Below are 13,084 nucleotides of genomic sequence, written 5' to 3' on the forward strand. Positions count from 1 at the left end.
AGCAATCTACAAAGCAGATTTGTTCTCACAGAAAAGTAAAGCGGGATGAGGGCGAGGGACATGGAAGTCTTGAAGCAAGTATTGAAGCCATTGCAGCTCACATGTGGTAGAAGCAAGTGCACGATATTCAACTTTAGAAAAGGAACAAAAGACAGTGGGTTGTTTCTTAGCTCGCTAACTGATTAAGGAAGAACCAAGAAAAATACACAAACCAGTGACAGAGCGTCGAGTATCAACACAACCAGCCCAATCAAAGTCACTAAAGGCTTTGAGACTCAAAGAAGAATCAGCTGAAAAAAATAAGCCAGATGTAGGAGAGCCTTTGACATAGCGGAGAACTCGATGAGAAGCTTGGAGATGAGAAGAAGTTGGTTTATCGAGAAATTGACTCAACTATTGTACTGCAAATGCTAAGTCAAGACGAGTGGTAGTTAACTAAAGTAATCGTCCAATCAATCACCTATAAGAAGAATTATCAAGAAGAGGATCCCCATGGTCTTTGTTAAGCTTCAAAGAAGAGTCCATAGGAGTCTTAGCAGGCTTGGAACCAAGGAAACCAGAATCAAATAAGATGTCAAGTGCATACTTACGTTGACATAAAGCAATGCCCCTGTGTGTTCTGGCCACTTCCAAACCCAAGATGAACTTTAAATCCCCCAAATCTTTAATCTTGAAAGTATTATAAAGATAAGCTTTAATAAAGTCAATTTCCATCAAATCAGTTCCAGCAAGAATTAAATCATCTACATACACTAAGATAACAGTAATGGAATCAGCTGCATGTTTAACAAATAAGGAGTGATCAAAATTAAAGTGAAGATATCCCAAAGAAAGCAAGGCAGATGCTAATTTGGAAAACCATTGGCGACTAGTTTGTTTAAGACCGTAAAGGGACTTCTGAAGCTTACAAACTTGATTAGAATTAGAAGAAGTGAAACCTGGAGGTAGAGCCATGTATACTTCTTCAGTGAGTTCACCATGCAAAAAAGCATTGTTAACATCGAGTTGCTTGAGATGCCATTGATTAGCAGCTACCAATGCTAAAAGTAATCTGACAGTAGTGAGTTTAGAAACAGGGAAAAAAGTATCAAAATAACCAACACCCTCAGTTTGTGTATACCTTTTTGCAACTAGTCGCGCCTTATACCTTTCAATAGATCCATCAACCTTGTATTTGATTCTATAAACCCATTTGCAGCCGACTACAAACTTACCAAGAGGGAGATTAGTGAGAACCCATGTATGATTTTGTTCAAGAGCATCAATTTCAGCTTGCATGGCCTCTCTCCAACATTGATGCTTAATGGCTTAGGCATAAGTTTCAGGTTCAAAGGCAGTAGAAATGGCTACTGTAAAATGTTTATGTGAAGGAGATAAATTAGAGTAAGAAATAACAGAGGATAAAGGATACAATGTACCTGAGTGGAGACTAGGAAGATCAGCTGAAGTTGCAAGATGACAATGGTAATCCTGTAGATAAGACGGAGTTGTTCGAAGTATATGTGATCAACGAAGAACAAGGGAATCAAACGTGGAAACAGGATGATCAAGTGAAGATGATTCTTGGGGTAAAGGTGCAGATGGTAGAGAAGACAATTGAGGAGCTAAAGACGAGGAAGGGACCGATGGAATAACATAATCAAGGGAAGGAGATTCTTGAAGTAAAGGTACAGATGGAGACAAGGCTTTTGTAGTGAAAGGAAAAATTGTTTCATGAAAGTGGACATTACGATAGACAAAAATTTATTTTGAAGTAATATCCAAAAGAATGTAGCCTTTAGTTACATATGTATAGCCAAGAAAAACACACTTTCGAGCTCGAGAATCAAATTTCGACCTATTGGCAGACAATGTACATGTAAAACAAAGTGAACCAAAAACTCTGAGACTAGTAAAATCTGGAGGTTCATTGTATAAAAGTTCAAAGGGTGATTTATGTTGCAAAAATGGAGAAGGAAGTCTGTTAATCAAATAAACCGCATGAAGAACAGTGTAGTTCCACAAAAAATTGGGTAAATTGGACTGAAATAATAATGATCGAGCCACATGCAGTATATGTTGATGTTTACGCTCCACAATACCATTTTGCTGGGGAGTTTCAACATAGGAAGTTTGATGAATTGATCCTTTAGAAGCATAAAAAACTAGCATATTGAATTCAGAACCATTATCACTTTGAAGAATTTTAATCTTGGCAGAGAATTGAGTTTCAATTAAAGAAAAGAAAGATTGAAGTAAAGGCCTTGTTTTGGACTTATTTTGCATTAAGAAAATCCATGTATCCTGAGTACAATCATCAACAATGATCAAGAAATATTTGTGGCCATGTACAGAAGGAGTAGAAAAGGGACCCCAAATATCAATATGTAAAATATCAAAACACTTATCTGATCTAGTATGACTTATAGAAAATGGCAATTTCTTTTGTTTAGAAAAATGGCAAATAGTACAACTTGAATTGCTATGAAATGTAAGAGTTGGTATATATGGAGCCAAAAGTTTGATTCTCGAATCCGATAGATGACCAAGTCTATAATGCCAGACATCAAAGGCAATATTTGTACTGGTTAAAGAAACACGAGATGAAAAGTAAGGATTGGTGAAGGACCTATGCATTGTGTATAAGCCATCTTGCATTTCAGCTAAACCAATCGTCTTACATGAGGTCAGATCCTGTATCAAGCAACAAGTGTTTTGAAAAATAAGACAACAATGAAGCAAAGAAGTAAGTTTTGTGACAAAAATCAAATTAAAGGAGAATTCGGGTATATAAAGAACATTAGTAAGAACTAAACTATTTGTGAAAAATATAGTGCCAGAATAGTGTGTGGTGATGCGATGTCCATTTGGTAGAGTTATTGAAATAGGTTTGATTTGCTTGTATGTGGCAAATGAGGACAATGAGTGAGTAATGTGATTTGTGGCACCTGTGTCAACAATCCATAGTTCAGATTTAGATGAGCAGGAGAGTGAAAAATGATTACCTAACATTGATGAAAAATTGGAAACAAGGGTGGAATTTTGATGTTGAGTGGCAACTTGATTGGTATAATGAGGTGATGATGGAAGTTTCTCAATGTTAGAGGATTGGAGTAAGGCTAATACTTGCTGATATTGCTCTTGAGTCAAAGAGATACCAGCATCAAGATTCTCTTTTGGCAAATCAAGATTAGAGCAGGAATTTTTAGAATACTCATTTCCTTCTATAGAAATCACATTATGAGTAGATGAATTGCCATTTCTGGGTTTATATCCAGGTGGATAGCCATGCTTCTTATAGCATGTTTCAACAGTATGGCATGGTTTTCCACAGAAAGTGCAGAACCATTTATCACCATTGGCACGCTTAGTGGATGATTGTGTACCAGTTTGTTTCTTGTTGAAAGAATCATTTCGAATGGCTTTATTAAAAAGTGTCATTGAGACTCTTGAATTCATTTGTCTTTCTTGTTGTAGCACCAAAGAAAAAACTTTATTGATAGAAGGTAAAGGTTCCATGAGCATGATCTGTGATCTAGTGATAGCACCGCAAAAGCAAGGATTCGTGCAAGAACATGAAGGAATAGGTCTGAAATTTAGCAATTCATCCCAAAGAATCTTCAGTTCAGTGAAGTAATCTGTAACATTTTGATCTCCTTGCTTAAAAGCATAAATTTCTTTTTGAAGATCAGAAATTCAGAAAATGTCTCCTTGATGGAACCTTTCTCGAAGATCATTCCATACATCATAAGTTTTGTCTATCCACAGAATACTATGAGTAATAGAAGGTGAAAGAGAATGAGTCGACCAAGACATTACCATGGTATTACATCGCTCCCAAGCAGGATATAAAGAATCAGTGCTTGTATAGAACCATCAACAAACTTCAGTTTGTTCTTGGAAAGCAGAGCCATCTTCATCGCTCGTGCCCAAGAATGATAATTGGTAGGCGTGAGTACTGGAGATACCAGAGCAGAAGCTGGATTTTCATTAGGATGAAGATAGTAAGGGCTGGACGGATTTTGGGTAGGATCAATCTAAGTTGTAGCAGAAGTAGCCGAAGTTGCCAGTGATGAATCTTGGCTAGATTAACTATGCTGTGATACCATGAAAAATGAATTGCAAAAATAAATTTCTTTCTTATTGAAGAAGTTGGACTACAGGGGAATATATATACATGGAGTATGAACTACAACTGTTCAACACAACAAACTAAAACAGATTTAACTAACTTCATAACTTCATAACTGATTCTCTAACTGCATAACAGATTTTATAACTAATGCTAACTATTGTAACTAATGCTAACTGCTGTAACTAATTCTATAACTAATTCTAACCGCTTTCTGATAGGAATGATGGGTACTCTATGTCACGACCGGGGGCTATCCTCTATCTTGCCACCTTCGGGCTCAAGGGCTTTTCTCGCGCGTCGGACACGTCTAAGGTATTGTCCGCTATTGGTCCTTCTGGCCACGCCTCCTTCGGACCCTCACGGCTTTGCTTCGCTTCGTGGTTTTTTTTTCCACCTTGTGAACGCCTCCCTCATGACTTGAACCTGGGACTTATACCTTGGCCAAGTAACATGAGTACCATTGGGCTAATACCTTGGAAGTGCCCAACACGCGAGGAAAGCCCTTGAGCCCGAAGGTGGCAAGATAAAGGATAGCCCCTGGTCGTGACAATAAAAAGTTATTAGCCCAATGGTACTCATGTTACTTGGCCAAGGTATAAGTCCAAGGTCCAAGTCATGAAGGAGGCGTTCGCAAGGTGGAAAAAAGACCACGAAGCGAAGCAAAACCATGAGGGTCCGAAGGAGGCGTGGCCAGAAGGACCCATAGCGGACAATACCTTGGACGTGTTCGGCACGCGAGGAAAGCCTTTGAGCCCGAAAGTGGCAAGATAGAGGATAGTCCCCGGTCATGACAATAAAAAGTTATTAGCCTAATGGTACTCATGTTACTTGGCCAAGGTATAAGTCTAAGGTTCAAGTCATGAGGGAGGCATTCGCAAGGTGGAAAAAATACCACAAAGCGAAGCAAAACCGTGAGGGTCCGAAAGAGGCGTGGCCAGAAGGACCCATAGCGGACAATACCTTAGACGTGTCCGACGCGAGGGGAAAACCCTTGAGCACGAATGTGGCAAGATAGAGGATAGCCCCCGGTCGTGACAATAAAAAGGCATCTTTTTATTGTCACGATCGAGGGTTATCCTCTATCTTGCTACCTTCAGGCTCAAGGGCTTTCCCCGCGCACCGGACACGTCCAAGGTATTGTCCACTATGAGTTCTTCTAGCCACGCCTCCTTCAAACCCTCACGACTATTAGCCCAATGGTACTCATGTTACTTGGCCAAGGTATAAGTCCAAGGTTCAAGTCATGAGGGAGGCGTTCGCAAGGTGGAAAAAAGACCACGAAGCAAAGCAAAGTCGTGAGGGTCCGAAGGAGGCGTGGCCAAAAGGACCCATAGCGGACAATACCTTGGACGTGTCCAACGCGTGGGGAAACCCCTTGAGCCCGAAGGTGGCAACATAGAGAATAGCCCCCGGTTGTGACACTCTGGTCGTGGAAGGAATGGTGGATACCCTGGACGTGGAGGGAATGGCAGGTACCTTGGACATGGTGGGTATGGAGGAAATCCTGGACGTGGTGGTGGCAATTATGGTGGTTCTCCTAGACGCGGTGGGTACCGGGGAGGGTATTGTGTTGTTGATTTTCGTAAGTGTACGAAATCGTGCAAGTAATAAAGTGTAAGAATATGGATGTCAAACCCAAGGGAATTACTAATACCAAGTACCACACTAACCTATCTTACTGCTATTTGATTAATTAGATTTTCAGAATGATTTAATGAAAAATAAAACAACTTAGAAACAAAATAAAAACAAACTTTTATTAAACTTAGTGGAAATCAATATGACTAAACCTAGGGCATAGATTTCATACCAATTTAATCCTATGCATTGACAATTATCGTTAACCCAATTAAGCTTATTCTAAAAACCAAACTCCCTAATATTTCGCTAACTTTCTCTCGAACAATTAACAAATTAACTCCTAATTACTAACCCGAATTATCTCTAATCAGATTTAAGCAATTAGAGATCATTAAGTTCTATGAAATTTACCAGAGCCTCATAGATCGCGGGAACCTATCTCTAGCGTTCGCTCAATCTATGATTTTATTACCTTAGACTAATTAGGGTTCATCTCTCGATCTCAACCTAACCCATAAAATCATTCAACTCTAGGCCCTTAAGAATTGAAAGCTTTAAGCGCAATAATAAAACTTAAAACAGAACTTAATAAAAATTAGCAACAAATAATTCAATGCATATTCATAAAATTGGGCTACATCTTAGCCCTAGAAAATAAAATTAGTTCATACTTTCAATAATAAAAACCATTACATTCATAAACATGAGTATAAGAAAGAGTAGAAAAACTTCTCTAATTGATGACTCAAAATTGCAGGAATTTCCAATCTCCAAAGAACAGCTGAACCTCCCTAAAAATCAGCTAAAGACATATATTTATACTCCTAGGGCTTTAGGGTTATGATTCCCACTATCCTAATCACTTTAGAACTCTTAAAACAGGAAATACACGTCATAAATTTGATCTAAAAAAATCCAGATTTGCAACGGCATAGTTGATTCTGCCCCAGAACTCGAAATCTTGACAAGATGGTGGTTTTTGAGTATGATAACGTTCGAATCTTTCCAAGTGGTAAACATATGAATTGTAGCCCTTTGAATCAGATTTCCAACGGTTCAAGAATCATCTCAATCCAAAATCTACAGCTCAAGTTATTGTTGAATTACTGTCTCATGTTCAAAACTAGAGCATTTTCCAGGATTTTCACTTTAACTTCAAATCGCCTTAACTTCTTCGTTTCAGCTCCAAATCATGAACCATTTGATTCTTGTTGTCCCACATTCCATCATCGATATAACTTCATCTGAATATCATCTTTAAGAACCTGAAAACACTCGAAACATACCCGTGATCCCATAAAAGACATTTATGAAATAATTAAGTTAAATTTCACAAATTAAACACCTTTTTCCACAAATAATCTAATTGAATCACTAACAAAATATGTATTTTCAAGCTTTTATCACAACCCCCAACCAGCTTCTTGCTAGTCCCTAGCAAATTAAGCGATAAAACATGTATTTAAGCTTGAAAATAAAACAAACAATGACAACATATATCTAAACTATCCTAAGTCACTTTCATAGATTGACACGATTGCATTTAGCGTATGCAACAAGCCTTTAAACCCCTAGGTGACCCTAGTTGGACGAGTTGTAGTCTCGTGAGGGTTTCCAGTGATGATACCCACAAACATCCAAACTGAACCTACCTAGACTCAAAACTAAAAAAAAAAAAAAAAACAGAAATTTAAATTTTTAGGATCAATACATAAAACTGTCTCAAAAATTGTGTCTACATGCACAAATCGAATAATTAACGTCATGTGAACATAAAGAATAAGCAAATATCAATTACACTTTTGTTATAGACCCTCTCATAAAGTCAACCACAAACCAATTATCCAAAAACTCGGATGATTTTATGCATAACATTCATAGGCGAAGAAATTTGATCTCACAAGAGTTTTTCTCAAAGGAAAAAAAAAAACAATAAAATTGTGCAATCAAACTCCATAGGCTTAGTTTTCAAACCACTCTCCACAAATGTAGAATCCAATCACTACCTCATATCAGTAGGTCTTTATCATGGTTGTAACGTTAGGCTAGAGTAATGGTTTATGAAAGAACAGAAAAGAATTTTTAACAAAATGTAAGAGACTTAAAATTTTACAGTAAATGACCATGAACAATCTCTTTCTTGCTTCCCTTCTCATTCACCCTTTACCCTTTCACATTGATTGAACTCTTCCTTCCAACATTAGCAAAAACCCTCATATAATGTACCTCATTTCAAGTTCTTCTCCCAAGCTACTTCTTCCTCTTTTCCTGCAAATTTATTTTTTCAAAGTTTTTTTTTTTTTTTTTTCTTTTCTTTTGCTTTTTTTTTTTTTTCAGGAAGATAGTAACTCCTAAAAAAAAAAATTTGTCTACCCCACCTTGCTTCTACAATCATTTTTTTTTCTTTTCATAAACCCCAACCTATCTCATTGCACATACTCAGGTTGTGGTCCACAAGATATATTTATTTTCTTCTACCACACTTCTTTTCATGAGTTTTTCTTATAAGGTCACCCTAAATTAAGTCTCTCACAATAAGATGGGTCGGAAAGTGTTTTAGGCTTCATCGTCAATGTGAGATATAGTAGGTTTACAAACAAAAAAAAAATAAGGCTTACCAAGTGTATAATAATAGACTCAAAGGGTTAACTAGGGATAAAGTAATATAGGTTGGCTTGAAAGGCTCAATAGTTCCAAAGAAAATTGCCTAAATCATATCCTAAGCAATGCGGATTCTAGGATTTCGCCTCAAGTGGTTATCAAATGAGTTTTAGAGTTTATGCACAATTTTCACAAAAAATTTATTGCCCATAAAAATACACATAAAACGTCTCTAAGTTTCCGAATTATCCAACCAATCAAATCCATTCCCAAGAGAGTCGTAAACTAGATGCAATTGACACCTACTAACATCCTTATGCTACACAACAATTAATGTCTTCTCAAAGTTACATGTATCTCACTATCATAGTCCTATCATTGACATGTGTATTGGTTCCAAAAATAAAAACATCACTTCTTAAAATCACTAAAAAAAAAAAAAATTCACACATATATAAAAAACTATAAAAACGTTGTTCACCCATATTGTATTCAAAAGATAAACCTCCTACCCCCAACCTTTAACATGAACATTGTCCTCAATGTTTAAAATGAAAGAAAAGAGGAACTTACCCTTCATTTGCAATAATGAGGTAGGAAATGTACCCATGAATATTGTGCTTCGTGCCAAACGTGCATGTTATTTCTATTCAGCAAAAACAAACTTTGGGCCTCTTTGTGTTGGGTTAAATCTTTCTCACACAAGAATCCAACGAATTTGCCTTGAAATTAAAATCCCCAATTTCATAACCCTAACTCCACCAAGGGATAATGCGCTGAATTTGCTTCTCTAATCCTGTAATATAATGTTTGAGAGATGTCAAAGTGCAAAGAAAGGGTGAGTGCTTGATGATTTACGTGGGAAGAAAATGGAGAATAAAAATTGTAAAGGAAAGTGCAAAGAAGGAAGAAGGAGGTGGGGACAAGCATTAATTGGAGAATAAAAGTTGTAAACTAAAGTGCAAAGAAAGAAGAAGGAGGTGGGGACAAGCATTAATTGCTAAACAATTAATTTGACTTTTTTTTTTCATGGGTGTGCCTCAGTTTGGCCGACAATTAGTTAAGAAAAATGATAAAGTTATCGAAAGTTACACACCAAATTTGTGCACTGAATGACGTGGTAAAATCTTGACCGTTTATTAATATTAACTTATAATGAATCAACAGTCAGGATTTTGTCACATCATTCAGTGCACACCTTTCGGTAACTATAGCATTACTCATTAGTTAAAAAGGCAGAATGCTCAATGTTGCAGTATTATGTCGCAGCACAGTTTTTTTTTTTTTTTTTTTTCCACCTTCTTCACTTGTTCTCTACAAAACAATCCAAACACGTCTTAGTTAGAATACCATGACAACGAAACAAAATAATGATCAAACATAAGAATACAACAAAATAAAATAATAAAAAAAAAAACAAATAATAATAATAATAATTAATGAAATAGAGTAAAAAGAACTTGGGTTGGCTCCCAAGAAGCGCTTAGTTATCGTCCGTAGCTCGACGTTTCCTCATCTTCACTTAGGTTCATGGAGAGAAATCAAGACCCTTTCATCTTCCACTCTATTTTCAATATAGGGTTTCAATCTTTGCCCATTTACCTTGAACGTTCCTTTTTCGGGATGATGAACTTCAATAGCCCCATGTGGGAACACTTTGCTCACAATGAATGATCCGGACCACCTTGAGTGTAACTTTCCCTAAAAAGTCGTAGTCTAGAGTTGAATAATAATACTTTCTCACCTACTCTAAACTCCTTTTTGACGATGTGCTTATCATGCCATTTCTTAGTCTTCTCCTTATAAATCCAAGCACTCTCATATGCATTGTTGCGAAAATCCTCCACTTAATTAAGTTGTAACAACCTCTTCACTCTCGCTAATTTTGGATCAAAGTTCAAAAACTTCATAGCCCAATATGATTTATGCTCTAACTCAACTGGGAGGTGGCATGTTTTCCCATATACCAATCTATATGGTGACATTCCTATTGGTGTTTTGAATGCCGTTCTATATGCCCATAGTGCGTCGTCAAGCTTCGTGGACCAATCTTTCCGAGAGGAGTTTACTGTTTTCTCTAGGATTCTCTTTAACTCCCGATTAGACACCTCCGCTTGCCCACTTGTTTGCGGATGATATGGTGTCGCAACTCGATGAGTAACTCCATACTTACTCAACAAAGTCTCAAATTGTCGGTTACAAAAGTGAGATCCCCCATCACTTATGATAGCTCTAGATGTGTCGAACCTTGAGAGAATGTTCTTCTTTATGAACTTCACCACGACACGAGCATCATTGGTTGGTAGTGCTACAGCTTCCACCCATTTCGAGACGTAATCTACAGCCATAAGAATGAAACGGTTAGAAAAAGAAGATGGAAAAGGTCCCATGAAATTTATGCCCCACACATCAAATATTTCTACTTCTAAAATGTTACTAAGAGGCATTTCATTTTTCCTAGAAATATTCCCAGCCTTTTGACTTGCATCACAAGTTAAAACATAATTATATGCATCTTTAAGAAGAGTGGGCCAGAAAAATCCTGATTGACGAACTTTGGCAGCTGTCTGTATTGCTCCAAAATGCCCTCCGACCTCCAAAGAATGGCAATGTCTAAGTATGTTTTCCATCTCTTCCTCCGGGACACATCTCCTTATCATTTGATCAGCACATTGTTTGTACAAGAACTGATCCTCCCAAAAGTAATACTTCAAGTCAGAAAAAAATCTCTTCCTCCTTTGGTATGTCATTCCAGGAGGTAACACCTTCTTTGCTAAGTAATTGGCGATGTCGGCAAACCACGGTCCATCTTGTACCGCAAATAGTTGCTCGTCCGGGAAGTGTTCATTAATTGGCTTTTCGTTCCTTTGATCTTCTTCCCTTATTTCCAAATGAGATAGATGGTTCGCCACTTGATTCTCGGTTCCCTTCTTGTCTTGAATTTCCAAGTCAAACTCTTGAAAAAGTAATACCCATCTAAGCAGTCTTGGCTTGGAGTCCTTCTTTGCTAGGAGGTACTTCAAAGCAGAATGGTCGGTTTGTACAATGACCTTTGTACCTAGCAAATAAGAATAAAACTTGTCAATTGCAAAAACAACTGCTAAAAACTCTTTCTCTGTTGTGGCATAATTTAGTTGTGGTCCCGTCAATGTCCTACTAGCATAGTAAATGACATGCACTATTCTACCTTTTCGTTGCCCTAATACAGCACCTATTGCATAGTCCCTAGCATCACACATCAATTCAAAAGGTAATTCCCAATCGAGCACAACAATTATAGGGGCAAACAATTTAGCTTTTAGACATTCAAATGCTTCTAAACACTCTTTACTGAAATTAAAAGATGCATCCTTAGCTAAAAAATCACAAAGAGGTTTAGAGATTTTAGAAAAATCCTGGATAAATCTCCTATAGAAGCCAGCGTGTCCAAGGAAACTTTGAACGGCTTTTATGGAATTAGGAGGTGGTAGTTTCTCAACAACTTCTACTTTTGCTCGATCTACCTCAATTCCCTTACTGGATATTTTATGCCCTAGCACGATTCCTTCTTGTACCATGAAGTCACTTCTCCCAATTCATAACTAAATTGGTTTCCACACATCAATACAAAACCAAAGCCAAATTAGATAAACAAGTATCAAAAGAACTACCAAAAACAGAAAAATCGTCCATGAAAATTTCAATGGACTTCTCCACCATATCCGAGAAGATAGACATCATGCAACGTTGAAAAATGGCTGGAGCTTTGCATAATCCGAATGACATTCGTCGATAGGCAAATGTTCCATATGGACACGTGAATGTAGTTTTCTCTTGATCTTCTGGTGCTATTGCTATTTTATTGTACCCTGAGTATCCATCAAGGAAGCAATAGAATTCATGGCCCGCTAACTTCTCCAACATTTAATCTATGAATGGTAGTGGGAAGTGATCTTTGCGTGTTGCAGAGTTAAGCTTCCGATAATCAATGCACACTGGTCACCCCGTAACTGTTCTCGTCGGAATGAGTTCATTATTATCATTTTGCACTACAGTCATTCCTCCCTTCTTTGGTACAACTTGGACCAGACTCACCCACGCACTATCAGAAATTGGGTAAATGATCCCCGCATCCAACAACTTCAAAACTTCTTTCATAACCACTTCTTGCATTGTTGGATTGAGTCTTCTTTATGGTTGCACTGTCGGCTTGTAACTTTCTTCCATTAAAATCTTGTGCATGCAAATTGCGGGGTTTATGCCTTTGATGTCTATAATTATCCATCCGATTGAGGACTTGTAGGTCCGCAGCACCCTCAATAGCTTTTCTTCCTCTACATCACTCAAAGAAGCATTAATAACAACAGGATAGAACTTTGAATTTTCTAAAAATGCATACCTTAAGTGAGATGGAAGTTGTTTGAGTTCGAGTTTTGGGGGCTCCTTTGTCGATGAGTTGGAATGGCTCTCTACCGCATTGATTTCATGGAATGTCTTGGTGTATGGAAATTCAATTGATGGTAAAGCATTTAAGAAGCTTAGACATCCTTTCAACTCTTCTCGATCCACTTCATCTTTGTTTGTCCTAGCGTTAACTAGACAATTCTCTAAGGGGGAGCTTGGATAATTTTCTTCTATGGTTTTGGCAATGATATCATCAAGGACATTAATTTCGAAACAAGTATCTCCCTCGGATGGGTACTTCATGGCATCAAACACATTAAATTCTACTTGTTCATCTTCTACTCTCAAGATTAACTTTCCTTGGTGGACATCTATCAAAGTCTTACCCGTAGCTAGAAAAGGTCG

This window comes from Pistacia vera, unplaced genomic scaffold, assembly GCF_008641045.1.
Source record: "Pistacia vera cultivar Batoury unplaced genomic scaffold, PisVer_v2 Contig396, whole genome shotgun sequence".
NCBI lineage: Eukaryota > Viridiplantae > Streptophyta > Magnoliopsida > Sapindales > Anacardiaceae > Pistacia > Pistacia vera.